At 39.3% G+C, this 23,377-nt stretch overlaps 1 protein-coding gene and 1 non-coding gene across 2 annotated transcripts in view; one reads left to right on the forward strand and one right to left on the reverse strand.

Annotated features, from left to right (window-relative positions):
* The window catches only part of TXNRD1 (thioredoxin reductase 1), a 98,740-nt gene extending 75,658 nt beyond the window's left edge, over positions 1-23,082 (reverse strand). The window contains exons 1-2 of the mRNA XM_065887132.1: positions 23,020-23,082; positions 12,753-12,813 (exon numbers count right to left, since the gene is read on the reverse strand). The gene's annotated coding sequence lies outside the window, so the exon portion shown is untranslated. The remainder of the gene's footprint in view (positions 1-12,752; positions 12,814-23,019) is intronic.
* TRNAA-UGC (transfer RNA alanine (anticodon UGC)) lies at positions 614-685 on the forward strand. The gene has a single exon. It is a non-coding gene; the product is annotated as a tRNA-Ala (tRNA).
* Positions 23,083-23,377: the final 295 nt, after the last annotated feature.

Here is a 23,377-nt window from a genome sequence, read left to right on the forward strand (position 1 = left end):
TGTTTCAATGCTGAAGAAATAATCCAGTAGAGGAAATTTGGTGATTTCCAAAGAGGAAAGGAGCAAGATGAGATCTGTAAATTACAGAGGCAAAGTACTTTGACTATGTACATCTATTATGCAGCAGACTTAAGTCAAATCTAGGTTCCATCACTGATTAGACAGTCAAATTACTAAGCCTCTCAGCTTTCTCATCCTCTTTCTACAAGGTCCTCTGTGGTCCATCTACCTCTTTATCTCACCCAAACCTTCCCTCCGTCTCTATGCCCCAGCCATTAGCCTTTTTTCAATCCCTTTAATTAATCTAACCACAGGCTTTGCTAACTCCCAATCACTCAACACATCTTAGTTCAAACATGTCTCAATCACATAAGCCAAATCCCCCTATGAAATGCTCTTGTGTTACCATGTATTCTTTCTGATTAGTACTTACCACAATTGCAGTTATATTTTTAAGTATGGTTATTTGATCAATGTCAGCCTCCCCCTCTAGAACAGCTTAGTTCAATAGAACTTTCCATGATGATGCAAATATTCTATATTAGCATTGTCCAACCCAATAGCCTCTAACCACATGTAGTTATTGAGCAAATAAAGCATAACTAGAGCATATGGGGATGTAGCTCAGTGATAGAGCGCATGTTTTGCATGTATGAGGTCCTGGGTTCAATCCCCAGCATCTCCATCTGATTTCTCCTTGTTTAATCCTTGGAAAATATGGCTAGTGCAAGTGCTGACCTGAGTTTTAAACTTTATTTATATTTAATTAATTTAAATGTAAATAGCTACATGTAGACAGGGATCAGGATTATTTATGTTCACCACAGTGTTCCCAGCACTTAATATAGTGCCCACACTTAGTAATTGCTCAAAAAATGTTTGTCGAAAGATTCGATCTGTACACTGTGACTATTACTAGTTAACTTGTAGATTTCTTATTTTTCTAAGAGGAAAGGAAAAAGAGTCTTTACATAGTAACTGTCAAAGATTCTCAGTCCTCTTATAAAGGTGAATCTGACCTTCAAGAATTTGATCAATCCCAGAGGGTGGCTGAGAACATATTGGGTATCTGAATAAAATAACACCTGTAATATGCCTAGGAGTGTGCCTAGACTTCACACAGGGCAAGCAAATAATGGTGTAGGGAAATTGAGGAAGCAGGTGATATTTGAACCATACCTGGAGGAATAATAAAGGTAGTAGTAATGGCAGTGGGAGTAATACCTAAGAATTTTTCAGTGCTTACCATATGCCAGGCATAAACTTGGGTCTTTACATGGCTAATTTAATCCTCACAATAATCCAATGAGTAAGATACCATTATTTCCCCCATTTTACAGATATCTGAAAAAAACCTGAGATATAAAGAGGAAAATTATCTTCCCATGGTCACCTAGCTAATAACTGGCAGAGCCGAGACTGATGCCCAGCCCTTGGCTATTACCACGATGCTGTTCAACTCTTTTTTCTTTTCTTTTTTTTTTTTTTTCCGGTATGTGGCCTCTCCCGTTGCGGAGCACAGGCTCCGGACGCGCAGGCTCAGTGGCCATGGCTCACAGGCCCAGCCGCTCCACAGCATGTGGGATCTTCCCGGACCGGGGCACGAACCCATGTCCCCTGCATTGGCAGGCGGACTCTCAACCACTGCACCACCAGGGAAGCCCCTGTTCAAGTCTTGAACAGAATTTTTCTAGGCAGAGGGAGCAATAGGCACAAAGACACAGTAGTAGGAAAGAAATGGTATGTTTTTGCATGACATACAGAAACATAAAGGGAAATGAAACTATAAATATATGCTGGATTCAGTTTGGGGTTCCCAAGGCAGCTAAGTGTATGGCTCTTTCCCCTACATTCTCAGTTAATTTTTAAAATCATCCAAGTATTACACCCACATTATAAAATTAGAAACAGAAATTCTAGGAAGTTAAGAATTTTGCCAAAGGTCACAAAGCAGGTGTGTTGGAGATGGGATATAAATCTAGGTGTGCCTATCTCCAAATCTATTGTTTGTCTTACTACTCAATAATGTATAGTGAGGTAAGGGCTAAAAAAAAAAGGCAAAAGGAACATGCTCTAGGGCCAAAAAAAAAAAAAGATTAATTTTCTGACAAGAGCCAGGTCAGAATTCATCCATGAAGCATCTACCTGAAATCCTGCTTGGGGCACCAAGATCTCTGTGAAGGCTTCTCTGATCAAACAGAATTAGTTACTCCTTTATTTCTTATGTCAAGCTACAGAAAAGCTGTCTGTTTACATGTCTGCCACTCTCAGAACTGTCACTTAGTGAGCACCTCTGTGCCAAGAGCTTTACATGTTCTCATTAATCCTCTTACTCACCCTTTGGGATACATATTATCATCTCCATTTGCAGATGAGTAAACCAAGGATAAGAGAGTGGCCAAAGTTCTGAGAGCTAGTCCAGGACTTATGTCCTCATGCTCTTTCCTCTCCACCACAGTCATTTTCACTCTGGGGGCTGGTTTTTGCACCCCCCGTACTTGGCACAGTGCCTTCCCCATAGTAGGCAGGCACTCACTCAAGGTTTGAATTCAACTGGCAGGATAGCAGGCTTTCGAATGTTCATGAAGTAAAGAGAAGAGAGTCTAAGGGGTCCTGGTAAACCAGCTTTGGGTGGCAGTTGCGGGGAGAAGCCCTCACTTGTAGCATCTGTCAGTTTCTGTGGTATAGATACCCCCACTTTGGCTGATTTCAAGCTACAAACCTGCCTGCAATATTCCCGAACGTTTAACCATGGCTCTCTTGTGCTGGTAAGAGCCAGCTCCAGCACACCATCTAAAAGCTCAAGGTCATCAGGTACAAACTACTTTCCCTCCTACATGTCTTCTGCACGGCAGCTCTCTACACTTAGACTTCACTGCAACCCCAAAAGGATAAGGATTCTTCTACCTCTGCTAAAGCTCACCTTTATTAGAGCCCATGACCTATTCTAATTCCAAGTACTCTTAGGGACTCCACATCCCTTAAACATCCTCTTCTTAACTTGCATCCATGACCATTCAATATTTAAGCCTTCTGTCCTCAAATGTGCCCAGGTCTCCTCTTTTGTGAATATTTCAGCTGATCTCACAGCCTCATCTAGCTTTCTGCTGACAAGCAGTATGGCCCAATAGTTACGGGAGCCTCCTCTGACATCACATAACCTGGCGTTTCTGCTGACAAGTGGCATGCCCTTAGGCAAGTTCCATTACCTTTCTGTGCCTCAGTTTGCTTATCTGTAAATGGCCATAAAAAATAGCACCTGCATTTTATGTGGCAGTTGTGGAAATTAAATGAGTAAGTAGATGTAAAGGGCTCAGAATGTGGTAGGTATTCAATATTTGAATTATTATCATCATTATGTCCTTAGGCATGGTACAAATCTAGGAAGACCTCAGTGTGGTTAAGAGTTTGGATTTTCTCCTTTGACAATTTAGTTATTCACAGTAACTGTTAAAAATGTGTTACACTAGGGGCTTCCCTGGTGGCGCAGTGGTTGGGAGTCTGCCTGACGATGCAGGGGACACGGGTTTGTGCTGGGGGGGCTCCCGCGTGCTGTGGAGCGGCTGGGCCCGTGGGCTGTGGCCGCTGGGCCTGCGCGTCCAGAGCCTGTGCTCCGCGGCAGGAGAGGCCACGGCAGTGAGAGGCCCGCGTACCGCAAAAAAAAAAAAAAAAAAAAAAAATGTGTTACACTAGACTCCGTTTAAAACTTAATTCAAGGGGGTAACCTATTCATCTTTCTTTTAATTAGCAGTCTATTGTTAAGCATGCCATTTTTCACAGTCATCCACTCTCATTGCTCACAGCTTGTTCTTTCTCTGGTAGAAGAAAAATGTAATTTTCTCAAACAACTTGCTAAAAGAAATGGAAAGACATGAGGAACTTAAAAAAAAGTTCCTCATGTCTTTAATCCATTTTGTATCACATGTACATACATGCATAATGTACAAACACTAGTGCAGAAACATCCCCCTCCTGCATTCCATTTGTTTTAGGTCTCTCAGCGTCCCATTTCAATTCTAGAGGAAAGAAAACCTTTTTAATCTAGAAAACCAACTGGCCAGCAGAACCTCAGGAGGTACAGGCTTTATTGCAGTCAAGCCTCAGATGTCTTGTCTTATAAAACTGGAGATCAGTCACCCTCACCACGAGCCAAGGGGTTGTGTGAGTATTAATTAATAGTCATAAACAGCTTTTAGATCTTACAGATGAAAGAAGTGCCATATACTTTATTATCATTATTAACCTCCAAATTCTTAAACCCTATTAGGTAGTTGACATTGAGAGGAACATCCCCCTCTAATTCTCCAAGAGCCCAAATTCCAGAATCCCAAGAGAGTTTATGACTACAAATCGTTGGTGGAGGGCTATGTTCACCCATAAAGTAGCCTTGAATATTCCTGATTGGCAGAGCTGATTTGAACTAAGAGTGACCTATGTCTCATTTATAACTTGTATTATTAAGACCAACTTTCCCACTCTAAAGACAGATGAGAACATTGTGGTTCTCCACCAGAATATTTCTGAATTCATTTATCTACAGATTTACAACGCTCACTTAATCTTTCAATAATCTCAGGAACTCTTTTGAGGCCTTGTTGCAATAAAGGAGGCTGGACTACCTCCTACTCATCTTGATAGGGTTCAATGTTACCCATTAAGTGAGCTTACTAGGCCTCTAGTTCAATGTTCAGTCATTGGCCTTTTTTTTTTTTAAACATCTTTATTGGAGTATAATTGCTTTACAATGGTGTGTTAGTTTCTGCTTTATAACAAAGTGAATCAGCTATACATATACATATATCCCCATAGCTCCTCCCTCTTGCGTCTCCCTCCCACCCTCCCTATTCCACCCCTCTAGGTGGTCACAAAGCACCGAGCTGATCTCCCTGTGCTATGCGGCTGCTTCCCACTAGCTATCTATTTTACATTTGGTAGTGTATATATGTCCATGCCACTCTTTCACTTCGTCCCAGCTTACCCTTCCCCCTCCTCGTGTCCTCAAGCCCATTCTCTACGTCTGTGTCTTTATTTCTGTCCTGCCCCTAGGTTCTTCAGAACCATTTTTTTTTCAGAGTCCATATATATGTGTTAGCATATGGTATTTGTCTTTCTGACTTACCTCACTCTGTAAAGTCATTGGCCTTTCTAAGAAAACAAAGTATTTTCCAGCTTACTACCATCATGTGATGACCTTAGTATGGTGCCTCTATTCTTATAATTGAAGTAGAAGAAAAATGTGTGGAAATTATTGTACTAATCCCTTCAGACAAATCAACCTCAGCTGTTCCACAGGTGAGCAAAACCAAGATGTTACTAGAAACACGAACTGGATTCTTGACTTTCAGCTTCCTAAAATAATTTCATTTCCCCATTTTCTTATATGGCTAAGTGACTAAATTCTGGCCAATAGGATGTAAGCAAAGTGTCATGTGCAACATTCAGAAAATGATCTTAAATGGAAAGGACATGCTGTCCTTCAACTCTTCTTCCAACTGATGGCTGGACTTTGGGCACTCATCTTGGGACATAAGATGGAAGACAAATGCTGAGGACTGTGGAACATGAAAATAGGAGGACTCAACATTGGTTCCAACACTGTAGAGTGCCATAAATGCCCTGGACACACTACCCCTATCTAAACTTCTTTTAGGTGAGAGAGAAATAAGCTTACATTTAGTTTAAGCCACTGTTATTTTAAGTTTGCTGTCACATGTGGCAAAACATAATCCTAACTGAAACATTTACATTACACTATAGGAGACACTTACATTTACACTATAGGAATTTTTAAAATAAATAAATAAATAAAGCAAAGGAAGAAAAAGAGTTATTCAAAATTTCACCATCTGGATGCAATCAAGATCTAACTCTTGGCTCAGTCCGCAGACTTTCCCTGAGTGCGTCTATTTTTTCCCACAGCTGCAAACCTCACCTATAGATTAAACCTTTCCAAATCTGTATCTCCCACTCATCCAGACCTATATACCTACTAGCCTATATATCCACATTGGACAATCACAACATGTCCAAAACCAAATTCATCATCTTCCCTGGTCCAAACCCTGTCTCCTTTCTCAATGACTGATACTACCATCCTCCCTCTTCACGGCAGAAACTGAAGCAGCTTGCCTGACTTCTCCCTCTGCTTCAGCCAATGCTGGATTGTGATCATCTGTCTATTAAAACCTTCCCCTAAGGAAGAACCAGATCTTATTCACCTGTGTTTCCTCAGTACCTACTGCATGGCAAGATAGATGCACAATATTTGAGTGATTATTTATATTTTATGCCTTTCTTTCCAGTCTTTTCCTACACTTTTTCAAGCAAGATATGACTATTCTATAAAAACTATTTTAAACTCTTTGTTTTTTCATTAAACATTATAGTACTGAAAGTTTCCCCATGCTATTAAATATTCGATGTGAATCTTTTTTTTTTTTTTTTTTTTTTTTTTGCGGTACGCAGGCCTCTCACCATTGTGTGGCCTCTACCGTTGCGGAGCACAGGCTCCGGACGTGCAGGCCCAGCGGCCATGGCTCACGGGCCCAGCCGCTCAGCAGCATGTGGGATCTTCCGGGACCGGGGCACGAACCCGTGTCCCCTGCATCGGCAGGCGGACTCTCAACCACTGCGCCACCAGGGAAGCCCTATGTGAATCATTTTTAATGGCTGCATAATATTACATGAATTAGCAGCTACTACTAAGCACTGACTATGTGTCAGGAACAGTACTAGGCATTTTACATACAATCTCACTTTATAGATAAGAAAACAAAGGCTCAGAGGAGCAAAGAGTCCTCTACTTGTGGTGACTATGACTAATAACCCACAATAGACAATGAGCCCATGAAAGGCAGAACTCATATCCTTTATGTATAAGAGCAGGCCCTCCAATATTTGTCAAAAGAATTAAAATAATCAATAATTTACTAGAATGTGTATCTGGCAATTAAAAAGCTTTATCTTGCCTTAAAAAAAGCTTAATCTATCCTTTTCATATCTGAATACAATGGGAAGAGGACATTAATTAAACACCATGTTAGATGCATTACAAACACCCTATTTAATCCTAACGACTCAAACAGAGGAGTAACACTATCCCACCTGCATGGATTTGAACCCAGGTCTGCATAATACAAAGATATATTTTCTACTTCCTATTTAAGAGAAATCCTTTTATAAAATGTGTAAGTTGTTTTCTTAAATAGATAATCAGCTTCCCTACTTGCCTTGCATTCATTCCAAAACAGAAATTTACTTAAATAGAAGTATATATGTATGGATTCTGATGTGACTTCTATATAACCATTGGTCTCCATCCTCTTGATCCATTTATACAAAAGCAAAGCACACATGAGGGGTCCAACCAATGCAGTGGTTATTTCCGTAAATAGCACTAATACAGGTGTAAAAACTGGCCTGGTGTGTGAGGCGTGTGTGTGTGTCTGTGTGTGTGTGTGCATGCATGTGTGTAGAAATTAGTGGGGAGTACCATGTCCAGTAAGATCATAAGCACAGCTTAGATCAGAGAACAGTTCAGCATTGATTAAGAGCCTGGCCTTTGGGCCAGATTCCCTAGTTTCAAGTTCTAGCTCTGTCACTTACTGGTTGTATGACCTTGAGCAAGTTCTTTAACCTCTTTGTGCCTTTATTTCCTGTTCTGTGAAATGGAGAAAACAGTAATATCTCGCAGAACTGTATGACTGAATTAGTACACTTGAAGTGCTTATAGCAGTGACTCATAGAAATTGCCATATAAGGGTTTCCTGCGAAACATGAACAGGTAATAGAAATAACAATAATATAATATATGGAAAAATTTTGCTGCATTAGTAATCAAAGAAATACAAATTGAAATAAAGCTATATTTTTTTACCTCTCAAATTGGCAAACGATAATTTTTAAAAACCTATTATTTCTAAGACTCACTAAGAACAGGGAAAACTCATTGAACTTGTAGAGTTATCAATTAGTACACATCACTTAAAAGGCTCTAGAACTTTAGAAATGTTCATACTCTGACCCAGATATTCATTCCAGTAATTATCCTGAGAGATAATTCTAAATACAGCAAAAACTTTATGCCCAAAGAAAAATATTTCTAACTTGTTATTCCATAATAGCAAAAAATTGGCAACAGATTATTTGTCCAACCATAGTGGAATGGCTAAATAAAAATATTATATGGAATATTTCATAACTGAGAAAATTATTAAGAACTTGTAATAACATGCAAACTATTTTAATAATAAAACAGAATACAAGATACATAAAAGATACACAAAAATATTAATAGTGGTTATCTCTGGATATAACTATGTGTTATTTTTGTATTTTATTATAACGCAGTCTCTATATTTTCTCAAATGAACATTTCTGCAGACCAAACCAAAATGCTTAAGGAATATCTTAAGCCTCATTCATAAAACAAACAGAACAACCTCCATGGATCCCCACTTCCTATAGGATAAAGTCTCTTTACTTTTCCACTTTTATCTCTGATCGTTCTCTCTGTCAGGCCTCCTTACTACATTCGCTCTAAATGAACAAGCCGTGATGTTTTCTAACTTGTTTTTGTTTACGGCCGTGAATTCCTCCCTTACTACTTTTTTCCACTGGGAGAACACCTATCAACACCCTATCACAGCTACTCTGTGATCCCACAGCCTTTAGAAGAGAGACAGATACAAATAAGCAGAATGACCTTAAAGAACGAGACTGCCTTATTCATCTTTTTCTCTCCAGCCAGTGCTTGGCACATTAACAGGTGCCCAAAACACATCTGCTGAACGAATAAGCATCAGTACCAAAGTGGTGAGACCTGAGCTAGCCTGGGCTCCTCTGCCTGTAGGGGCTTTTATTTGTTTAAGGCAAGCAATCTCTGAAGAGGCGACTGGGGAACCAGACAGGCCTGGGCTTGACACAGCAACACTGAGCAAGCTACTAAAATGCGGAGCATCTTCTTCCTCACTTGCGAAACAGAGTTAAATCCAGCAACCCCACAAGGTCATTGTGAGGACTGAATGAGAGAGGTGTGAAACACTGGCATTAAAAAGGAATGTTAGTTCATCAATATATCTCAAATGTTAGTTCCTCTCCCTCTTGCTGAAGGCATTAAAGCCGTGCCTTCTATAAGCAGCCAGGGGACAAGGATGATACACCTCAGAACCCCTGGGCTAGTAACATATGGCATCCAGATCCATACTTTCAGCAAACTGTCACACATGTCCTCTCAAACCTTATATCTGCTTTCCACATCGACAGCTGAAGAATGGTAGCAGCTGCCAGACCAAATTAAGATGATTACCTTGATGTTGTCTGTTACTCAGATCAAAGTCACTGGGCAGACACTCAAGACCAAGATACAAGCTTTCGTGTATCAGCCAGCCGTGTGAGTGGCAGCCAAGGTACAGCTGCCACGGTGGCAGGTGGCAAACCTCCGGGTACAACAGCCATCCTCACATCTAGGAAGACCTACCATAGTATCAGTGCCATGAAAACCATACACAAGGCAGGTAGCTCGAGTCACGAAATGTTCTGAGGACGGAGGCAGTGGAAGTAGAGGGGAGGGACCAGGAATTACCAGTGGGTTCACTGGCAAGCCAACTATCCTATTAATACTTTTCCATGCTTTGTTTCCTCATCGTATGAAGGTGATATTACCTACCTCACTGATGGTATTTTGAAGATTAAATACGGGAGCATGCATAAGCCTCTGGCACAGGGAGGATAGGATTTGTGACCATTACCACGGCCCAAACACAGATACTAATGCCATGCCTTCCGGTGCTGAGTGCCCCTCTCCAACACCAATCGCGATAGATCTGAGTTCACCTTGACAGTTGTTCTCAAATAATAACCTTAATTCATATACACAGGCTCAAAATTGGCCCAAAATAAGGAAGAAAACCCAGTCTCACAAAGACAAGTAGTTAGAAAAAAGAGAAATACTTAATAGATTTTTCAGATAATTGTGGATATTCTTTTTTGATACTACACCAAAACTCAACAAGTGGTGGTTGATTAAAGGTTAGGTGCAGTGTGGAATCTGAAACCATGTGGATAAGGTTTTCATACTCTATCACATTAAAACACATTGGTCTATCTTACACTTTGAATGATTCTTTTACCCATGAATGACTTTGTAAGATCATACATTCATCATTAAGAAAATATTCATTCACTAAGCTATGCAGCTCTTCCAAATACTGACATATTTCAACCAGAATATTTTTTAAAAATTATATTCATAAATAGTACCACCAACCTCATCAGAAAAGTCCTTAAGTATTAAAAAGCTATTGAGCTCACATGGCAGATACAACTTCCCAAATTCTAATTTTCATGTGAAAGGTCAAATGTTATCATTAGCAACAAACACTGTCAGTTGTTTTCCTTGAAGTGACAGACTTGTTTTGTTCATTTTGGGGGAAATGCCTGCCAAGTACTCAAGTTTGAATAACCATAGTTTGACTGTCAGTTATTCTTTCAAGTATATATGGTGTTCCATGAAAAAAGCAGCTGGTTCAGTTTGCAACACAAACTATTAATTGCACAAGTGCTTCTTCTTGAGAAAATCATCACACTCCTTGTGGCAAAACACTTTATGCATTCTTTTCTCATCACACAGAATATTAAAAAGATGTATACTCAAAGGGTTGAGATTTAATAAAGTTAATAATGTTTATGACTTCATCGAGAATAGTCTTAAGTAAAATAGACATTTTCTTTTACTGTGTGTGTGTGGTGGTGAAGAATATAATATAAACTAGTATAGTTTGGTACCCCTAGTTTGATTCATGCTAAGCCATCAGCAGTTTTACCCACCATTGCTTTGCACCATCAATGAAAATGTCAAAACAGTAATGGTAAATAACATTTCAACATTATTATGAAAAGTTTTGACCTTGAGTATCCCCAAAGGTCACAGGCACCCCCAGAGGTCTGCAGACCACATTTTGAGAACTGCTGGCTTACTTTATAAATCCTGATCTGTCCCTGCAAGCTGGGCAGACTGAGCATGAACAGGAAGAAAGCTTCTTATGTGTGATGAGGCAACAAGTGAGGACACAAAGCACCATCCACTCCCTCATCTAGTAAGAGGCTCCCACTCTTCAACCACAGACAGCTTCAACCTATCCCAATTCACATACTTTTTAAGCAGGACTTTAGCAAGGGGGGAGTGGGAGCTCCCAGCAGTGACCTATATATCTATGGCTCACAGGGCGAGAGCTTCCTGTCTGATTAGCGTTGCCAGAATCAAAATTTCAGAGAAGTTGATGCTTGCCTTAATTGATCTCCCATCCACCTTTTGGCACCCTTGCCAACCTCCTTGCCTTCTGACTCATGCCCCTCAAGCACCTGGCACATCCATCCTGCCTATCCTCTTCCAGTGTTACCTCCCTTACTTTTCCCATCCTTAATGGACATGTTCATTTGCTTTATCTTGTTAGTTTAATTACCTTTTTTTTTTTCTAATTCACACCAAGTTGCAAGTGACTTAACTTTCCCAGGAAAACTTTTATTTTTAAAAGGCTACTTTTTGGCCTGAATGAAATTTTAATTATTGGGATTTCCTTTCATATACTATGGAGTGTTTAGGAGCAAGAGTCTTCCTTGATGGAATGATAGAAAGCTCACGTTAGGAGAGACAGACAACATGGTATTATGGAAAGAACATAGATTTTTGAATTAGGCCTGGGTCCAAATTACAGATATATTAGTTATATGACTTTAGGGAAGTTTTTTGACCTCTCTGGGGCTCAATTTCTTCATCTGTAAAATATAGATAATCTCTTCTTGTAAGGATTAGTGACTTTGTATATAAACCCAGCAGAGTCCCTATGAAACAGCAGGCATTCAATAAGAGGCAGCTATTATCTGGTCTGTGTTGGGGAATCTGTCTTTAGAAGCATCAAATAATAGTTTCCTGCCCCACCACTACCTCCTTTCTGCTGAGCCTAGAAATGAGCTTTCTATCCTAGTTACCATGTCTCTCCCTAGCTGAGTCTCTTCTCTATTGTTTTATTCCTTTGGAGACTGGGCTGAGACTATAAATGCTTAGGACTCTGCTTCCCCAAGCTACTAGGCCTGAAGATTACCTATACTTCCTGATCTGGAAGGACCCACTTTCTAGAAGAGAAATGATGATGCTGGCCACTTGATCAGATTCTTAATAATGTTTGACTGCTGAGTCCTTGGGATTTTCTGACCCATGAACAAAAAGCATGATTGCCCTGGTCCTAGGAAGAGGCTATCCACTTTCCTCTACCTACCTTTCTTCCCCCGGGATTTCTAACCATATGCAACTATTTCCCAATGGTTTCTTTCATGGATCTTTATCATTACTGGTCTTTATATGTTCTTGCCACAGTTTCTAAATACATCTCAATTTATATTTAATTAAAATATTATTTGATATGACTTTCCAGAAAGGAGGCAAATTTGCAAAAATAATAAAGTTACCATAAAACTAGCAAATACTGTACCTGTAACTAGATTCAAGGTTAGTAGAAATAATGATTTCAACAATAGGAAACTCAGAGTAATACCAAGGCTATAAACTAAAGACTAAAGGTAAATATGATTAGTGCTAGGGGAAAGCCCTGCCTAAACAGTCAAAAAGAGGAATCAACTGGTAAGAGCTTGTTAAACAATAAAAACCTCATGGAAGAGAAATAAAAACAAGACAGAACAGATTAAATAAAATGTACAGTCATCAGATATAATTTACATATTAAACAGAATCTTACCTGCTTGATCAAGTTCTAGCAAAAAATAAGGAACAGATATAGATTTAAATAACTTCTTTACCTGGAAGAAGTTGAAAAACAAGGGGGAGAATGTAAAAAAAAAAAAAGTTATAACCAACAGTAGAGTCTCTTGCCCACGTTTGTTACTCTCCTCCTCAATCAGCCTTCTCCTCTGAATACTTTCTAGTTCATTTTTATGTAACCCACAAGATACTCCCTGTTAACAGAAAGGTATTTAAGAGGGTATTTGAAATCTGTTGATTCTAATCTGTTTTCAGTGATTCACCTGTATGGCTCCATAAAATATATTTTACATGTTTAGTGACTCAGTCTACCCCACTATAAAATGGGTTTAATACTAACCATGTTTAAAAAGGCACCGGAATACTTAAGGTTTCCAAAACATCATGTGGCAACCCTGAGAAAAAACACATCCTACTATAGTCAATTATTTCTTTTTGGACAAGTAACTTTTAACCAACAAATCAGTTACAAAAGTCATATGAGCAAGGTCACATAAATTTTAATGGCAAACCCCCAAATTTTAAAGATAAGAATCCTTTCTAAGAATGATGGGCTATATAAAAAGGGACTTGAAGGAAAGGGCAAGGAAAGCTATAGCTGGAAGACTGCATGGACAAAAGTCAATTCATTTGCCAGTGCTCATTTTCTAAGACTAAAAATAAAAAGGTCATAACATGAAAGCATGGACTCTTAAGACTTCCTTATCTGCTTAGTTTTAAAAATAAAGCATTTGCAGTTTGTTACCAGAAAAAAAAGAAAAAAAAGTTTTCCAGATTTAGAGAGTACATCCTAAAAGTAAATTATCAAAATTTCAAAATTATCAAAATATGATAATATGTGAAATTTTAGAAAATATACTCTCTAAATTCCAGAGGACACATGACCCCACTTCGAGAAACTATTTTGTAGGTTATTTTAACTCTGATTAAACTTAAGCATTGTTCATTAGTATAAGATTAAAGATCTGTACTGAATATCAGAAGTATCAGTTTCTAGTGTATTTTTATTGATAAAAGTAGAGAATGGTAAATTTTGTCTGTAAAGTAGACACACTATGGAGAAATGGCAGTGGATCTGGATATCAAGCAGTGGATAAGCTGTAATGAGACATCATTTGCTAATTCCAACTGCATACTTCTGACTTCCCACTGAAACAAAAATCACATTTTATGAAAAGGTTGGGGGGGGGGTGTATCTTCGCTCTTTTTTTTTTTTTGAATTTTATTTTATTTATTTTTTAATACAGCAGATTCTTATTAGTCATCCATTTTATACACATCAGTGTATACATGTCAATACCAATCACCCAATTCATCACACCACCACCTCCACCTCCCCGCTGCTTTCCCCCCTTGGTTTCCATACATTTGTTCTCTACATATGTGTCTCAGTTTCTGCCCTGCAAACCGGTTCATCTGTACCACTTTCCTAGGTTCCACATATATTTGTTAATATATGATATTTGTTTTTCTCTTTCTGACTTACTTCACTCTGTATGACAGTCTCTAGATCCATCCAAGTCTCTACAAATGACCCAATTTCGTTCCTTTTTATGTCTGAGTCATATTCCATTATACATATGTACCACATCTTCTTTACCCATTCGTCTGTCAATGGGCATTCAGGTTGCTTCCATGACCTGGCTATTGTAAATAGTGCTGCAATGAACACTGGGGTGCATGTGTCTTTTTGAATTATGGTTTCCTCTGGGTATATGCCCAGTAGTGGGATTGCTGGGTCATATGGTAATTCTATTTTTAGTTGTTTAAGGAACCTCCATACTGTTCTCCATAGTGGCTGTATCAATTTATATTGCCACTAACAGTGCAAGAGGGTTCCCTTTTCTCCACAGCCTCTCCAGCATTTGTTGTTTGTAGATTTTCTGATGATGCCCATTCTAACTGGTGTGAGGTGATACCTCATTGTAGTTTTGATTTGCATTTCTCTAATAATTAGTGATGTTGAGCAGCTTTTCACGTGCTTCTTGGCCATCTGTATGTCTTCTTTGGAGAAATGTCTATTTAGGTCTTCTGCCCGTTTTTGGATTGGGTTGTTTGTTTTTTTAATATTGAGCTGCATGAGCTGTTTATATATTTTGGAGATTAATCCTTTGTCTGTTGATTCATTTGCAAATATTTTCTTCCATTCTGAGGGCTGTCTTTTCATCTTGTTTGTAGTTTCCTTTGCTTTGCAAAAGCTTTTAAGTTTCAGTAGGTCCCATTTATTTATTTTTGTTATTATTTCCATTACTCTAGGAGGTGGATCAAAAAAGATCCTACTGTGATTTATGTCAAAGAGTGTTCTTCCTATATTTTCCTCTAAGAGTTTTATAGTGTCCGGTCTTACATTTAGGTCTCTAGTCCATTTTGAGTTTATTTTTGTGTATGGTGTTAGGGAGTATTCTAATTTCATTCTTTTACATGTAGCTGTCCAGTTTTCCCAGCACTACTTATTGAAGAGACTGTCTTTTCTCCATTGTATATCCTTGCCTCCTTTGTCATAGATTAGTTGACCATAGGTGCGTGGGTTTATCTCTGGGCTTTCTATCCTGTTCCATTGATCTATATTTCTGCTTTTGTGCCAGTACCATATTGTCTTGATTACTGTAGCTTTGTAGTATAGTCTGAAGTCAGGGAGTCTGATTCCTCCGGCTCTGTTTTTTCCCCTCAAGACCACTTTGGCTAATCGGGGTCTTTTGTGTCTCCATACAAATTTTAAGATTTTTTGTTCTAGTTCTGTAAAAAATTCCATTGGTAATTTCATAGGGATTGCATTGAATCTGTAGATTGCTTTGGGTAGTATAGTCATTTTCACAATATTGATTATTCCAATACAAGAACATGGTATACCTCTCCATCTGTTTATATCATGGTTTTTTTTTTTGTTTTTTTTTTTGCAGTACGCGGGCCTCTCACTGTTGTGGCCTCTCCTGTTGTGGAGCACAGGCTCCGGACGCGCAGGCTCAGTGGCCATGGCTCACGGGCCCAGCTGCTCCATGGCATGTGGGATCTTCCCGGACTGGGGCACAAACCCATGTCCCCTGCATCGGCAGGCAGACTCTCAACCACTGTGCCACCAGGGAAGCCCCTATATCATGTTTAATTTCTTTCATCAGTGTCTTATAGTTTTCTGCATAGAGGTCTTTTGTCTCCCTAGGCAGGTTTATTCCTAGGTATTTTATTCTTTTTGTTGCAATGGTAAATGGGAATGTTTCCTTAATTTCTCTTTCAGAATTTTTATCATTAGTGTATAGGAATGCAAGAGATTTCTGTGCATTGCTTTTGTATCCTGCAACTTTACCAAATTCACTGATAAGCTCTGGTAGTTTTCTGGTGGCATCTTTAGGATTCTCTGTGTATAGCATCATGTCACTGCAAACAGTTATAGTTTTACTTCTTCTTTTCCAATTTGTATTCCTTTTATTTCTTCTTCTTCTCTGATTGCCATGGCTAGGACTTCCAAAACTATTTTGAATAATAGTGGTGATAGTGGACATCCTTGTCTTGTTCCTGATCTTAGAGGAAATGCTTTCAGTTTCATTAAGAATGAGGTTTACTGTGGGTTTGTCGTATATGGCCTTTATTATGTTGAGGTAGGTTCCCTCTATGCCCACTTTCTGTAGAGTTTTTATCATAAATGCATGTTGAATTTTCTCAAAAGATTTTTCTGCATCTGTTGAGATGATCATATGGTTTTTCTTCTTCAATTTGTTAATATGGTGTATCACATTGATTGATTTGTGTATATTCAAGAATCCTTGCCTCCCTGGGATAAATTCCACTTGATCATGGTATATGGTCCTTTTAATGTGTTGTTCGATTCTGTTTGCTAGTATTTTTATGAGGATTTTTGAATTGATATTCATGAGTGATATTGGTCTCTAATTTTCACTTTTTGTAATATCTTTGTCTGGTTTTGGTATCAGGGTGATGGTGGCCTCATAGAACGAGTTTGGCAGTGTTCCTTCCTTTCTAATTTTTTGGAAGATTTTGAGAAGGATGGGTGTTAGCTCCTCTCTAAATGTTTGATAGAATTCACCTGTGAAGCCATCAGGTCCTGGACTTTTGTTTGCTGGAAGATTTTTAATCACAGTTTCAATTTCATTACTTGTGATTGGTCTGTTCATATTTTCTATTTCTTCCTGGTTCAGTCTTGGAAGGTTATACCTTTCTAAGAATTTGTCCATTTCTTCCAGGTTGTCCATTTTTTTGGCATAGAGTTGCTTGTAGTACTCTCTTAGGATGCTTTGTATTTCTGCGGTCTCTGTTGTAATCTCTCCTTTTTCATTTCTAATTTTATTGATTTGAGTCCTCTCCCTCTTTTTCGTGATGAGTCTGGCTAATGGTTTATCAATTTTGTTTATCTTCTCAAAGAACCAGATTTTAGTTTTATTGATCTTTGCTATTGTTTTCTTTGTTTCTATTTCATTTATTTCTGCTCTGATCTTTATGATTTCTTTCCTTCTACTAACTATGGGTTTTGTTTGTTCTTCTTTCTCTAGTTCCTTTAGGTGTAAGGTTAGATTGTTTATTTGAGATTTTTCTTGTTTCTTGAGGTAGGCTTGTATAGCTATAAACTTCCCTCTTAGAACTGCTTTTGCTGCATCCCATAGGTTTTGGATCGTCATGTTTTATTGTCATTTGTCTCTAGGTATTTTTTCATTTCCTCTTTGATTTCTTCAGTGATCTCTTGGTTGTTAAATAATGTATTGTTTAGCCTCCATGTGTTTGTGTTGTTTACGTTTTTTCCCCTGTAATTCATTTCTAATCTCATAGCATTGTGGTCAGAAAAGATGCTTGATATGATTTCAATTTTATTAAATTTACTGAGGCTTGATTTGTCACCCAAGATGTGCTCTATCCTGGAGAATGTTCTGTGCACACTTGAGAAGAAAGTGTAATCTGCTGTTTTTGGATGGAATGTCCTATAAATATCAATTAAATCTATCTGGTCTATTGTGTCATTTAAAGCTTGTGTTTCCTTGTTAATTTTCTGTTTGGATGATCTGTGCATTGGTGTAAGTGAGGTGTTAAGGTCCTCCACTATTATTGTGTTACTGTTTATTTCCTCTTTTACAGCTGTTAGCAGTTGCTTTATGTATTGAGGTGCTCCTATGTTGGGTGCATATATATTTATAATTGTTGTATCTTCTTCTTGGGTTGATCCCTTGATCATTATGTAGTGTCCTTCCTTATCTCTTGTAACATTCTTTATTTTAAAGTCTATTTTATCTGATATGAGTATTGCTACTCCAGCTTTTTTTGATTTTCATTTGCATGGAATATCTTTTTCCATTCCCTCACTTTCAGCCTGTACGTGTCCCTAAATTGGAATTGGGTCTCTTGTACACAGTATATATATGGGTATTGTTTTTGTATCCATTCAGCAAGCCTGTGTCTTTTGGTTGGAGCATTTAATTCATTCACATTTAAGGTAGTTATCAATATGTATGTTCCTATGACCATTTTCTTAATTGTTTTGGGTTTGTTTTTGTAGGTCCTTTTCTTCTCTTGTGTTTCCCACTTAGAGAAGTTCCTTTACATTTGTTATAGAGCTGGTTTGGTGGTGCTGAATTCTCTTAGCTTTTGCTTGTCTGTAAAGCTTTTGATTTCTCCATCGAATCTGAATGAGATCCTTGCCGGGTAGAGTAATCTTGGTTGTAGATTCTTCCCTTTCATCAATTTAAATATGTCATGCTGCTCCCCTCTGGCTTGTAGAGTTTCTGCTGAGAAATCAGCTGTTAACCTTATGGGAGGTCCCTTGTATGTTATTTGTCGTTTTTCCCTTGCTGCTTTCAATAATATTTCTTTGTCTTTAATTTTTGTCAGTTTGATTACTATGTGTCTCGGAGTGTTTCTCCTTGGGTTATCCTGCCTGGGACTGTCTGCACTTCCTGGACTTGGGTGGCTATTTCCTTTCCCACGTTAGGGAATTTTTTGACTATAATCTCTTCAAATATTTTCTCAGGTCCTTTCTCTCTCTCTTCTCCTTCTGGGACCCGTATAATGTGAATGTTGTTGCGTTTAATGTTGTCCCAGACGTCTCTTAGGCTGTCTTCATTTCTTTTCATTCTTTTTTCTGCTCCGCAGCAGTGAATTCTACCATTCTGTCTTCCAGGTCACTTATCCGTTCTTCTGCCTCAGTTATTCTGCTATTGATTCCTTCTAGTGTATTTTTCCTTTCAGTTATTGTATTGTTCATCTCTGTGTGTTTGTTCTTTAATTCTTCTAGGTCTTTGTTAAACATTTTTTCCATCTTCTCGACCTTTGCCTCCATTCTTTTTCCGAGGTCCTGGATCATCTTCACTATCATTATTCTGAATTCCTTTTCTGGAAGGTTGCCTATCTCCACTTCATTTAGTTGCTTTTCTGGGGTTTTGTCTTGTTCCTTCATGGGGTACATAGGCCTCTGCCTTTTTATCTTGTCTATCTTTCTGTGAATGTGGTTTTTGTTCCACAGGCTACCGGACTGTAGTTCTTCTTGCTCCTGCTGTCTGCCCTCTGGCGGATGAGGCTATCTAAGAGGTTTGTGCAAGTTTCCTGATGGGAGGGACTGGTGGTGGATAGAGCTGGCTGTTGCTCTGGTGGGCAGAGCTCAGTAAAACTTTAATCCACTTGTCTGCTGATGGTGGGGCTGGGTTCCCTCCCTGTTGGTTGTTTGGCCTGAGGCAACCCAACACTGGAGGCTACCTGGGCTCTTTGGTGGGGCTAATGCCAGACTGTGGGAGGGCTCACACCAAGGAGTACTTCCCAGAACTTCTGTTGCCAGTCTCCTTGTCCGCATAGTGAGACACAGCCACCCCCCGCCTCTGCAGGACACCCTCCAACACTAGCAGGTAGGTCTGGTTCAGTCTCCTATGGGGTCACTGCTCCTTCCCCTGGGTCCTGATGCGCACACTACTTTGTGTGTGCCCTCCAAGAGTGGAGTCTCTGCTTCCCCCAGTCCTGTCAAAGTCCTGCAATCAAATCCCGCTAGCCTTCAAAGTCTGATTCTCTAGGAATTCCTTCTCTCGTTGCCGGACCCCCAGGTTGGGAAGCCTGACATGGGGCTCAGAACCTTCACTCCAGTGGGTGGACTTCTGTGGTGTAAGTGTTCTCCAGTTTGTGAGTCACCCACCCAGCAGTTATGGGATTTGATTTTATTGTGATTGCGCCCCTCCTACCGTCTCACTGCGGCTTCTTCTTTGTCTTTGGACGTGGGGTATCTTTTTTGCTGAGTTCCAGTGTCTTCCTGTCGATGACTGTTCAGCAGTTAGTTGTGATTCCAGTACTCTCGCAAGAGGGAATGAGAGCACGTCCTTCTCCTCCGCCATCTTGAACCAATCTCTTCTCTTTGCCCTTTAAAACCCAGACTTCACAGTAGGATCACAGTGGGATGTGTTATGTAACAAGCAGCAAACTAACTTTATGTAGAAGTCAATTTCCTTGTGGGCAATTCCAATTTGAATTAATGCATTACTCATCCTAGAGAGAAATATGAATTAATCAGGCCAAGTACAACTATAAAAACAAAGTTTCACCATTCTGACTCACTCACATCACAACTGCTAAATGAGATGATAAAAAGCAAAACTGAGGGAAATAATCTGGGGGAAATTCTATTCCAAGGTAATTTTTTTTTAATGAATGTGAACAGCCAAGTATACAAGTTGTACCCCCCTCAGAAGAAAATCACTGTTTTTACCAGGAGAGGCACCTAACCATCTTTCATGGCCAAAGACATTGAAAATTCATTTCCATATTAATTGAATATCTTATATTCTGAAAAGCTAAGGAACTGTTACATGCCAAGGTAAAACCAGAGGATATTTGTCCAGAAGTCCTGGCACACCCAGAAATTATTCAGATAATGACATTAAATTATTCAGATAATGACATTAAAGTTGCCAGAATAATTATACATTTTAATAAGTGTGCAAATACCTACCACGAGCTGTATAGGAAAAGTTCATCATTCCCAGAGTACAGGCAATTAAGTAAAACTGCCTAAATAAATAAATAAATGGCAAGGCTTTACCTTTTTAGACACAGGGCAGAGAGCTGAGAAATGAGGAAGTCAGGAGAATTCAGGGATAAGATAGTAGGAATGAGAGTAGTTACAGGTCAAGGAGATCTGTGATTGTCAGGAACACGTAATCTGACGGCCTATCACTAGCAGCAACCCTGACCACACTATCCCAACCCTTCATTGCAGAACTAGAGCAGAGTCAAAATTGGAATTTTCTAATTCTTTACTAGTGTTTTAAAATATAAAAGTAGAGTGACCAAACAGTGCCTGGCATATGGCAGGCACTCAGTGGTGGTTGTTATTAATAAAAGCGTACACTGTAGGCCTCCAAGTGCTTTCACATAGACTTGAAACCATCTGGGCCTCACAATAAAGCTGTGTATTTTACAGATACAGTAGATAAGGTGGCACTGCCATCCTCATTCTGTCGTTGAAGGAACTGAGATTTACGGAAAGAGAACTGAGGTCTTTTCAGTCCAGGTGTTCCTTCTGCTGTACCACTGTGAGCATGCAGCTATGGAAGGAGAGGCTAGGCTAGAATAAGAAACCTCTTTTTAACAGGATCAGTTGTGCTTAGAACAGAGACAGATATTTGTTGACTGCGATTTAACCAAGGCTCAGAACTGATAGAATGAAGATCACCATCCCAGGTCTTAAGTCTTGATAGGAAAACAGGAAGAGCAAGTAGTTCTCTTATTTAATCAACACTTTAATAGCATTTACTATGTACCAGGCATGTTCTATGGCTTTTTACAAATATTTACTAATTTTATGCTCACAACAAAGTTCTGAGATAGGTACTATTATTATCCATATTTTACAGATGAGGAAACTGAGGCACAATAGGTAAATAACTTAACCAAGGTCACATGGCTAATAGAATGCGGAACCAAGATCCAAACTCTGACTTCAGAATTCAGGTTCTTAACCTTATTTGGTAACAGAGAAGATTAGACAACCACATAATTTCAGAACTAAAAGGAATCTCAATCATCAACTAGTCTCAGCTCTTCATTTTAAAGATTAAACAAGCGAGAAGAACCTCAAAAGATCACCAGAGCTAGATAACTGAGCCCCCAGAGGGCCAGAATCATACAACAGATTTCTAATACCCAGCCCTCTTTTAAATTCTCTACCATTTACTGCTTATACTAATCATTTAGAAGTTAGCATGTGTTATCTTAGATCATTTTTCTTTCTAAACATATGTTCTGCCTTCTCAGTTTGAATAAACCCCCTAGGGATGGGACCTATACCTACCTCTTGGTAACCCTACTCCCAGTATGATGTCCCACACAAAAGGCACCATGATGACATTAATAGGGATCAAGCCTCAGGTGACAATGAAGCAGACTATGTTCAGGTGAAAAACAAAGACGAAAGGTTCTGCCTACTTTGTTTCCACTGCTTGCCCGTCTTCCCTTTGTTCTTATTTAGAAAAAGAGAAACACACACACACACGCAGAGCCAAAAAAACGTGTCTCTACATAAGGCTTCCAGAATAAAAAGTCTTCTGAATTCAACCTCTCTGAGAACTGGAAAATAAGTCAAGAGATAGACAAGCTGAGGGAAAACTGAACTTAATAAATTACCTGGACAGATAGTCAGTTATGTTTACTTAAGAGTCCATCGTGTCTAGTCCTAGAGCAACCCTGAATATAATTTAAAGTTAAACTTCAGTACTATCTAAATGCCCTCAACCTTCCTATTAAGCACCTGATCAAGTTTGTCTTTAAATCCTCAACTTTAATCTGTGGTTAAATCGAGATGGATTAAACCAGTCCTCTCCATGGCTGTGATCACTGACCTTGTCTCTCTAATAATCTAAGATCATGAACCAAGTAGGAAGCACAGTTCATTCTCTGCCCATAATAAACCAGAGCATAAAGAGATATTTATCCAAATTTGGAGTACCTTAAGTAACAGCTCCTTAGGATATAGTCCCTATAGACATGCCTAAAAGGGAAGCAAATCACCTGGTTTGGTAACTCCCCTACCTCATCTTCCCTGACCTTGACTACCTGACGACTTCTAGTACTTTGCAAAAGCTCAGAAAAAGATTACTCAAGCAATATTTTGTTCTCATATCAACACTCTCCAAGTACTCGGAAGCAAGTTACACCTACACACACACCCTTCCTAGGGTGAAATCCAATTGTTTACACCTGAGCTCGAAAGTCTGTCAAATTTCTATCATTCAACAATTTGTCACCACCTGCCGAGGTTAAAGTCTCACCTCAGTATAGCGCTTGCACGTGGACTTGCTGAGGGTGACCTCAGAGTGGCTGTCGATCCAGGCCTGCAGCTGGGCGCCGGGCCCTGTGAGGGCTGTGCTGGCGGACCCTGAGTGACCACTCACCCCGGTGGTTGAGTTTTCTGGCGAAGTTGGACTAAAGAGATGATCCTTAGCTACAATAGAAGCAAAGACGGTAATTATCAGAAGGAAAAACACGATGTTGCATTTTCTAATATCAGGTTCGCTCAAAAAGCCTTACAACTTCAGCCCAGCAGCCAAACTAAGGGATCTGAGGAAGGACTCCAACGCGGACTACACATTTAGCTCTGTCATCTGACTGGAGACTTCTGGCAACTCA

The sequence above is a fragment of the Phocoena phocoena genome, chromosome 11 (assembly GCF_963924675.1).
Source record: "Phocoena phocoena chromosome 11, mPhoPho1.1, whole genome shotgun sequence".
Lineage (NCBI taxonomy): Eukaryota > Metazoa > Chordata > Mammalia > Artiodactyla > Phocoenidae > Phocoena > Phocoena phocoena.